The following is a 9,167-nucleotide window of genomic DNA, read 5'->3' on the forward strand; positions in this document are numbered from 1 at the left end:
GCTGGCCCACGAGGCAGCAACGGGTGCAGAGAGGCTAGGAGGCCAAGCAAATGGGAGGGTGAGCAGCCCAGTGAGTATAGCAAGCCTTGGCAGTGCTGCCAGAACGTGCTGCACATGTTACATGAGACGGTCATTGCTTGAAAAGCCAGCAGTAACTCCAGCTGCAGGGACTGTGGGCTAGCCGTTCTGTGCTGCCTGTTTTTAAACACAGAGGAGCCTCTGAGTATGTTAAGGATCATCCAGCTGTTGCATGCTCTGAAACTATGGGGGGCATTCTTGGCAAATGATTGCATGGCATTGGTGCAATTAAGAAAGGTCAATATGACTTTTGCTGGGAAGGGAAGGAGCCTTCTCAAGAGCATACTTGTGCCGTGTGTTCCTCACGGAGATCTTCAGCATTAATGGCTTATGGCAGCACTGGCGTTAATATTGGGAATGTTTCCAAGTGTAGTATTGGGCTAATATCAAGTGCTACAAGGTGCCCCACACAGCCCCTGTTGTATTGCTGTGGCTGCATGCAGCGACGTGCTTTCCAGCCAAGGGGGCTATAGTTAGGAGTAGCTCCCATCCTCTCCCCTCCATAGGGAGCAGTAGAAGATAGGTCAGTGCTAAACCACAAGGCCGGGGCTGGGACATCCCATTTACGAAGAGCTTGAACGACTTTCCTTTTCCAGTAGTGGTGGCGGGGCCACGGTTGTGGTACAGACTGGAATCAATTGCTTTCAGGCTGTTCCAGTGGTTTGAAACTACACAGCGCTGACAAGCCATGCCCATCTTCAACTGAGGGGCGTACAAGATACTCGAGAACAAGTCAACAGTGACTGGCTTAGCAAGTGCTTGAATCAAGATGAGTTTAGGGACAGATGCCACTCATTTTTGGCAAGACCCTATATTTTTCCATGTGACCTCCAAGGAAAAAATAAAGCTGCTGTTAAGCACTATATGATTTATGTATGATGGCAAACAGCAGCAGCAGCAGTGTTCTTCACTGTGGGATATTTTCCAGTAATACACCTTCCTTAATTACCTTTGGGGCCAAAAATACCCACAAAAATGTGGACATACAATGCAGCGAGGCTGAAAAGGACACATCTCAAGCCTTATATTTCAGTATAGAGTTGTCTCCAGCAATGATGAGGAAATGAGGCTGTGGAAGTGGTACTTTAGGTTATATGCAGGTAGTGGACCATGCTGAATTGAATTTCAGGCTTTTAAAGAGCTATTGTGTTATCAGGTTATGAAGAAATTGCCTAAAATGTCAGTGCTTTAAATCCTTGTCCTTTTGCGCACACTGATAATGAAGGCCACTGTTAGTCTCCTTTAGCACCACCGTTCTGTTAAAGTCGCATAATCTTTACTATCCCATTGGCACTTGAAGAGGCTTTGGGGGGGGGGTAGGGGCAGAGAAGGGAAAGGTAGAATTATTACACCATAATGAGTCACGTGCCAAAGTGTTCTGGAAGATTAGTTGATTTATTGGAGCGTATAAGAAAGGTCAACCACCTGCGTGAAATCAGTGATAAAACACTAGATACCTAAAGATATTATCACAGGCTATATTTAATCCATAGAGACATTACAAAGGAAAAGAAAGCATGTTATATGATTGCCTTAATCTTAGAGAGGGTTTCTTTTTTTTTATTTTTTTATTTTTTTTGTAAAATAAATATGACTTCTGGAGGTCTTAGAGGACAAACTGATTGAAAAGCTTTATCTCTGCCTTAATATAGTAGTGCTTGTCTATACAAGGCCACAGTATATATTTTACTCTGTGTGCACATTTTTCCCCACTTACTAGTAACTGTGTATTTGTAATACACAGGAACAAAAAGGTTAGTATGGTCATAAAAACTATTGGAGCCCAAGTCCCACAAGTGTTCCGTTGAAGTTAATGAGACATTTATGTCTGCACCATATGGCCAAGTAAAATAAGGCTAATAATCCTGCCTTTATGTTCAGCCAAATGGATCCCGATGTACAAACGTTATTGATTGTGCAAGCTGTGTGCGTGCGCGTATAATATATGAAGATCAGTGATGCCTGCTCTTGCCCAAATTGAGCTGTGGTAACTTCTGCGACAGAACATAGCGAGATTCTGCACAGATTTAGGAAGTAAAGAATTTATAGAAATGAAAGCAAAAAGATAATTTGTACTAAGTGGTGATTCTAAAAGGTAGACTACTTCGTATAGGAAAGCTCATCTCACCTAGCCCCCTGCTTACAAAGTGAATCAGATGGACAAATTGGACTTTGAACCTACATCCTTGGCTTAAGAAAGCAACCATTTTGCCATTTGAGCTATTGCCTCATATTGCATAACACTGACATGGTTGGGTACTATTATTTTTTTTCTATGAAGAGACGATGTGATTTCCCACAATTGTTTGCGGGGAAAGCCAAGGTTCCTGTTGATGCCATGGACTCTGTTGGTCACTGACCCACTTGGAAAGTGTATGTGAAGCAGAATTACACAAGGCAGAGAAGGATGAACATTTGCATGCTATATAAGCATGGGATGATCAGACACTGGGCTTTACATTTACATCCAAAGCCCACGAGTAAGATTTTCAAATCCTAAAAGCATTCTAGTATACTAAAAGCCTGAGTCCGTCTGTCTGTCTGTCTGTCCAAAACACTCTGGGCCAACTGCGCATGACCTGCCGAGAGGGTGGGCGGTGATTGGCTGGCCCGGACGGGGACAGGCACAACTTTGCACCGGGGCTCAGGGGAAGGGGCGGAGGTGGCTGCAGGCGAGGGAGCCAGGGTGCCATGCCCCCCCAGCTGGCAGGAAGGGGAGGGGAGAGGAGGGGAGGTCTCGGTGGACCACTGCCCCCCACTGCCGTAGTGGTGCTGCTGTGTGCTGGTTGAACTCAATATGCAAGCACGTGCTTTTCCTCCTAGGCTCTCGAGGCACATGAAACTAAAGGGTCTGTAAACATGGTAGATATGATCTGCATTTACAGGCACAATGTGCATCACCCTGCCAACTCCAACTGCTAGATAGCTTGCCTGATTAAATAGTTTAAGGGCCTTTCTTTTACCTGATTCTCTGTGTGCGCTATATATTTGGTCAGTGGCGATCTTCTCCATAAGTGTATAGACAGCTGTTGTCCCTGCCCTCCCCCTGCCCACACACACTTTCCAGTTAGCACTTTTAATTTGAAGACACGCTCATCACGGTGAATTATGCTTAAATACCAAATGAATATTGCCACCAGAAACCCAGCAGAGAAAGCAGTCTAATCCTCATTAATGTAGTTCTAGTGCAGCACTATTATCTCACAGAGAAAATGAGGCTACTAAAGACATTAGGATCATGTTCCATGAGCAAAATAATAGATGATATTGTCGCCCTTCAAATCAGCTCCACTGCATTGACTCAAATGAGGGAGTTAACCTAGGCAGAGATACGTCTTGGCACGTATGCAGGACTTGTCTTACTGCCCCTTAGCAAACTGATAAGGTGTTGCAGCTTCTCTTTTGTAATGACACGCTGTACACAGTGCACCTTGAAATGCTCTCTGAGGGTGGATTCATGTTATTGCCAAATATATGAATGGGAGAGCTATATCATATAGATCGATGCCATCATAATCAGTCAAATGAAGCATTCTTGGCTACTTCTGCCATGCTAAAATATCGTAATTGGAGCAACACACCAGGTCTCATTACAGAACGAGACACTTTTTTTCAGCAGAACTATTCTGCTTTGCTTAGGCATCGAGCTGTGCTGGTGGGCCAAGAAAGGGCATTTTGGTGGGCCAAGAAAGGGCATTTCTGTGTTGTGCAGGGCATCCCAAGGCGAGGTGGAGGGGCAGGCAGAGCTGGGGGAGTGCAGCTGGCACGTCTGGGTAGCAATCCATTCTCTCTTAATAAGGAGGAAGGGGGCTGCTCATCCATGCCTTGCATGGAGCCCTCCTCCTAGGTGTGTGCAGCTCCCAACAGGCTCCTTGCCTGGGTTGGCTTTAAATAATTTAGCCCACACTGGCTGCGTCTACCTATGCCCCCAACTGTGCAGCTGTTACCACTTGGGCATTTAGTACTGGCTCCATGACACTCAACCACCATTACTGCACAGTCCCAGCAGTGTGCAGTTTGTTTCGGACCCTACTGTGCAGTAGCAACAAGCTACCATGCACTGCAGTAGCTCATTGTTACTGCGCAGTAGTGTTGGCATCATGGTTCGTGCCTGCCAACGCTACATCGCTGTAGCTTGTCACTACAGCAATGTAACGTCTTGCGTAGATGCACCCACTGTACGCAGAGTGGATCCAAAAGGGCGAATTCCAGTCTCACACTAGGCCACACTACCACATAATGCACAGTTAATGCATGTAGAAGCAGTCATGCCTGCCTTGCTCTGGGTCTGGCAGAAGATCTCTGATTTAGAGCCACAACATGCCTCAAATGTGAGGAATACACCTTGCCTGAAGCATGGATGTGTCAGGGGCTTATTCTGGCATCCAAAAGTAACTGGCTCATTTCTAGACCACTGCCTCTGCCAGAGATCAATGTGAGCAGCAAGGGATGATGCTTTTTAGGAAGCGGTCAGGTCAGCTCAGCGTGATGAAGGTATCCACCTGGGATTACCACCACACTGAGAAAAAGTCTCCGAGGGGGCAACGCAGTGCAAATGCACTGAAAAGAGCACATCAGTAGATACAGGTGCATAAGCCTGGAAGGGACCATTAAGTCCCTGAGTCCTATACCCTGCATTTCAGGTAACCATGGGTAAGTCTACAAAAGAGCCCACGGGAACTTAAGTCCCTCCTACATGCTTCAAACATACCTTCTACGTACTCAGGATTAGTACCAACTCTCCCCCCACCTGCCCCAAAAAATGAATGAAGGTCACTGAAATTGTTGATTATTCAAACCACACTGCTTAGTTAGGTAGGCATCAGCTGGCATGAAGAAAACACTCAGTTCTGGGCTTCTGGTTATTTCTGAAGAGCACAAATGATGTCTGCTTGGAGACCTAGTTCTAGTAGAAAGTCTAGCAAGGAGGACTCTGCTCAGAAAAATGAGCAGCCAACTGGAGTCATTAATCAACAGCCATCCATCCCTTCTGCCATTCACAGAGCCACAAAAGACGCTTCTCTTCTGCCCTTCTTCCCTGGAGGGCTGTGGGTTTTTTTTCTTTAATTGGAACAGCAGAGAGCTAGGACACACTGTCTGCATCAGACCGTCTGCCCTCTCATTTACCGGTTATCTGCTTTTTGAAGCTAACCAGTTTTTCTCTGTATTTGATGGCCCAGCAATACAGCTGAAAAGACAGCAAATAGGTAGCTAGGTTCATTAATTCACATAGGTCTTTTTTTCCCTCCGATACAATGTCAAGTCTGGTTAGGTTGGCATTGTGTTTATAGGTCCTGAATCAGAGGGGATTTCTTTATTTATTGTTGGATACTATCACCCATCACAATGCTCAGGGTCATTTCAGCCTCGGTATCAAGAGTTTCATTGTTGTCACTTTTATTCTTAGTGCATAACACACACCAATCCCCTATCAAGGGCTTCTTGTCTCTCTCTTGCTGTAGGCACTGTCACCTTTGTTGTTACTCCCAAATGCAACAGTATTTTGGTATCTCATTAGCTGTCCACTTCACTTTAAATCATGGTTGAACACCCACTTTGCTGCTTTGGCCAGCTAATTGTGTCAGTCAACTGTGATTGATTGCACAGCACCCTGGCAAAAATAAAATCTGCATGAAATGTGTTTGCTGGGCAGATTGCAGCCCTGCCCTCACTATTTTTTTTCATTCAATCTTGCTCAGAGTTTCAGAGTCAGAGACTCTGCCTTTGGCTGAATTCTCAGTCTACTGGAAATCTGTGTTCAAAAACCTTGTCTTCAACGCACGTTATTTGGTTTGTGCTCTGGCTAAGCAAGTGACGATTGAGGAGGGAAGAAAGATGAACAAAACAGGAAAGAGCAGAAATAAAAATAATCTTTTTCCCTACTTGCTCTCAACCCGGAACTGTATATTACGGACAGAAGAACCCGATTCGCCATCTCCACAAAAAAAATGTCTCCCCCATTTTATGCACGCTCTCTTTATCTGCTTTATGTGCGGTCTTATTTTGTAATCGCTCTCCTTCCTGCCAGCCCAATGGTACTTTTAAGGGCATGACAAATTAAACAAGAGAAAGGAAAAGAATAGTGCTTGTAAACTCAAAAATGAATAAGAAACGTTTGCACAAACCATGAACTTTGCAATTTGTGGGCAGTGGCTCAGGCAAAAAAAAAAAAACCCCAGATCCTTTCCTGCCATTCTGATTGTCATGAGCTGGCACCCACATTGACTTTCAAATTCAAAAGCATGAAAATATACAGGAATCAGTCAAACAACAGCTTCAAATGATGTCAGAAATCAGAAATGTCAGAAATCAGCTCAGGTGCAGCCAACCCAGGTTCATATGCAGTCTGCCACACAACCTAGACAAACTTTTCAAAGATCATAGGTTGTGCTTCCAGGATGTGATTGTGCCATATTCATTCATGCGGGTAGCAGGTTAGCACGTATGTCAGGCTGAGTTGCCAGTACATTACTTCTGTAGGATGAAAGGCAGTGTATGATGCTGCTTGTCCCCTGAGCTGCCTTAGTAGCCTTCAAGGAGCCGGTTACCATGCTGGCTGTAGGCATGACAGCCCATAGAGGTACAAGGCGCGAATGAGACTGAACCAGGGAGATGTTTCAGACTGATTAAATTTCATTTACAATAAAATAGATGGTGGGAGGGGGACAGTTTTGATCCCAGTTGTGGCCACTTATCAGATGGCTGGATCTGGGAGACAGGGAGGGCACTTCATCAAACGAGTCTTGTGGCATCTGAACACAGTCCTTTGGTGGGGGCCCATATGAGCCAGAGGAGGGCTCTAGTTAGCGTATCAGCTAGGGGACAACCTCAGCATCATCGTGCCCGGTGGTGGCAAATTGAACACCTACAGCAGTAGGTGGCAGTGAGCAATCGGGCTGACAATAGCACTAACATGTAAGTGGTAGAATTTGGTTCTTAAAAAAGACTTACGTGCATGCATCTAATTTGTTTAAGTGGTGTTGCTACTTCCAGGAACCCAGTGGGATGTTGGTTGCATTATGTGGGCAGACTCTGGCTCTGGGTAAACACACGGTCCATTCAAAGAGGAACAAATTAGTTCTTTTCCAACAGCAGGCACTCATACTCAGTAACAATTTGGAACTCATTGTCACGGACAGCCCAAACAACATGCCGCTTATGATGAGGGCCTCACATTTACAACAGCTGAGCCATTAAATCTGTTGTATGGATTCCTCCGTAAAAGTCAACTGTACTGCCTTAATCCTCACTCTTGTGCTGCTAGGTACAGTTTCACCCAGCATTTGCTTTCACTTTTGTTTGAGAATGTAGTGCTCATGAAAGGTGCAATAACCTCATTTAAGAGTCACAACATACATCCATTGCGCCTCTATGGGCAGTAGAGCTGCTTCTGTGCTACGCCACACACACATGTAGCCACCTTATCGCTGAAAGGTAAATATATATAATCACCTTATAGTGCCTGATAGTGAAATAAGGTATCACCCATGGGTCACTTAAGGACCTTGTCTCGCACATGTAAATATTTAAACTAAGCAATATAGCAGGGGGCACATAAGGGCAGGGGGCATATAATACAGTAAGGGGCATATAAGCAAAATATTTAAATGACTTAAGCATCAAAACAGCACTTGCCAGGTAGCTGAGAAGGAAATATTTCCCAAATGGAGTCCACGTGTAAATAATTCCAAACCAGATGTGCACAAGTGTGGTTCTAACCATGCCATTGGCTACATGCAACTAGACTTTAACATCTGTTCAATGCAGGGACCTTTCTGTGCAAGTCCATTTGTAGACTTGAAGCATACAATAAAAAGAAAAAGAACCCATAAACAAAACCTCACACACCAAAAAAAAAAACCCAAAAAACCCCCAAATCCCTACATTTAAGAAGTAGGCTTCCTAAATGCACCACTGGAGATTCAGTGGCTTCCCCCACCCCCACCATATTTCAACAGAATTTGCATGCATTAGGGTTATTTGTGGGTTAAAAAAAAATGCCTCCTAACATCACTGACTTTGCGCTCGAGAATTTAGCAAGGGGCATATAAGCAAAAATGTTTGAAAACATTACAAAGCAAGCAGCTGATGTCTTTAAATGCTACAGTGCTACAACTCAAAACACAACTAGAGCAGTTATTCCTTGAGTTTAAAAAGATATATCATCTAGCCTGTAAGTATGACTATTTGGTTTGAAGACGGTCAGAAAAAAAATGTGGTTTTGTTTTTTTGGGGGGTTTTTTTTTTGGCTTCCTGCATTATTTGTAAAGGTTTAACTCCAGCTGGAAGACTGTTTATGACTTGCCAAGATAGTCTGACATCAGAATTTGGAGGGAGGTTTTTATGTCAAAAATGTAAAAAGCAATGTAACAAGCCCAAAGCAACAGTCCTTTCAAGATACAAGTGCTAAGTATTGCTACACAGTGAATAAGGAAAGATTAAAATAAACAAACACAAGAGTGGAACAGAAGTCATGAAGGCTTGTGAATACACCCATGAAACCCAAGATCGTTTTCCTTCAGCCCGTCATTTGCAAATCAGCACTTGGGTAAAATGCATTGAGAACCAGACTCAGTCATACGCCAAGCCAGTGATTCTTCCCTCCCCCTTTGCTTTTTAAATGACACAGACCCTGCCTCATGCCTAATAACTCCACGTGCCCCAGAAGGCCTCGCACTTCCACACTTATTTTTCTGCAAAGCTCCCGAACAGCAGATCTTGATGCTTACAAAGTGCTCAGGGAGAATTAAAATCCCAATTGGTATTAGTAATATAGCTTCCAGCATGTGGGCTCTGCCCTCTCCCCTGAAGATTCATTTGGGCCAGTTTGGCCCTTGAATCATATTTAGACAGATCATTACATCTTCAAAGCATGGGAAAAACATTCATTAATCCTCAGAAGTGGTCTGTGAAGTATGTTATTACAATTATTCATCATTTGTCTTCGAGATGGGCCTTATCTAGGAGAAAGAAACTTTGTCCGAGCCGCTCCTTGCTTTTGGGGGGGAAGACGGTCCCTGGTGACGATAGCAAGGATGGCCAATGAGGTTTGTTTCTTTGTCCCCGGAGGGGAGGAGCCTTCTCGGCAT

This window comes from Alligator sinensis, unplaced genomic scaffold, assembly GCF_000455745.1.
Source record: "Alligator sinensis unplaced genomic scaffold, ASM45574v1 scaffold984_1, whole genome shotgun sequence".
In the NCBI taxonomy this organism is placed as follows: domain Eukaryota; kingdom Metazoa; phylum Chordata; order Crocodylia; family Alligatoridae; genus Alligator; species Alligator sinensis.